A 1,578-nucleotide genomic window follows, 5' to 3' on the forward strand; every position below is an offset into this window, starting at 1 on the left:
AGGCTTCACAAATGGGGATAAGAATTCACTGGATGGAGAGGAAAAGAGAGGCATTGCAGGCAGAGAATAGCTTGAGCAAAGGCACAAAGTTGTGAAAGTGCCAGGCATGCTGAAGGAATTAGCGAATGGCCTACTGTGGCTCCAGAACAACACATATTGGGAAAGGGGTGCTGGGGTAAAGTGACGAGAAACCTAAGTTGGGACGAAGTGATGGGAGAACTTTATAGGTCAGGCAGAGGATTTTGGACCTGATCTTAGCAGAGTTTTAAGTGTTTCAATTTCAATAAAAAATTTAATATGACAAATGTTCACAACCTGAATTTTTATGTCCCTGTGAAACAGGCCCTTTGTAAAATAGACATGTGGAAATGATTGATTTCTCTGCTGAACACAGCCGTTATTTCTACTCGTTCCAATGTTTCTCATGTGATAATACTGCTTCCTTGTATTACCACCTTTCCAGTGCTGTTCAGTTGCTTCAAGTTGTGATCACTACACATTCATCTATCACAAGACCCATAAAGAAATCAAATCCCCTCGGTATTCCTTGGATATGTCTGCTACTGTTCAACTTTAACGATAACTTCTTATTCTTAAATTTTTTCAACTCAGAAGGGTGGGTTTTGCTCATGGTGTCTGTTTAGTGGGCCTAGAGCGGCCTTGAAATGGAAATCATGGTCTCCTTCACACGCCTGCAGCAACATCAGAGTTTTTTAGAGGAAAGTGGCTTGGATTCTTCCAACAATCTTCCTTCCAGGCTAATCTACCTGGGACACTCAGCCCTGGGTCTTGTTAGAGGAAACTGTTGCCCTCTGGGTCATTGCCACCTCTCACTCACGCTCCTCAACCTTAGCTAAATCATTCATCACATGCCCCCCCCCCCTTTTTTTTTAATTTTATTAAAAAATTTTTTTTTTTACATTTTATTTATTTTTGAGAAACAGAGTGAGACAAGCGTGAGCGGGGGAGGGGCAGAGAGAGAAGGAGACAGAATCTGAAGCAGACTCCAGGCTCTGAGCAAGCAGTCAGCACAGAGCCTGATGTGGGGCTTGAACCCACAAACTGTGAGATCATGACCTGAGCCGAAGTTGGACGCTCAACCGACTGAGCCACCCAGGCGCCCCTCACATGCCCCTTTTAGATTCCACGTCAGAGATTGCATTTGAATCTGTAGACCACTTTGGGTAGTACTGACATTTAACAATATTAATCCCTGCAGTCAATGAATACAGGATGTCTTCCTATGTGTTGTGTCTGTTTAATTCCTTTCAACAATGTTTTGTAGTTTTCAGTATAAAAATCTTTCACCATTTTAGTTAATTTACTCCTAAGTATTTCATTCTTTTTGGTTCTGTTATAAATGGAACTATTTTCCTAATTTCCTTTTCAGTTCACTGGCCGTGTATAGAAACACAAGATTTTTGTATGTTGATTTTGTATCCTGCAACTTTACCAAATTTATTTATTAGTTCTAACAGGTTTTTTTTTTTCTCTTTTTAATAGGGTCTTCAGGGTTTTCTATTTATAACATCATGTTGCCTGCAGACAGGAGCCATTTTACTTCTTTCTTTCCAAATT

General features: G+C 40.5%; 1 pseudogene; it reads right to left on the reverse strand.

Annotated features, from left to right (window-relative positions):
- Positions 1 to 323: 323 nt before the first annotated feature.
- LOC107180228 lies at positions 324 to 631 on the reverse strand (annotated as a pseudogene).
- Positions 632 to 1,578: the final 947 nt, after the last annotated feature.

This window comes from Panthera tigris, chromosome B4 (genome assembly GCF_018350195.1).
Source record: "Panthera tigris isolate Pti1 chromosome B4, P.tigris_Pti1_mat1.1, whole genome shotgun sequence".
NCBI classification, from domain to species: Eukaryota; Metazoa; Chordata; class Mammalia; order Carnivora; family Felidae; genus Panthera; species Panthera tigris.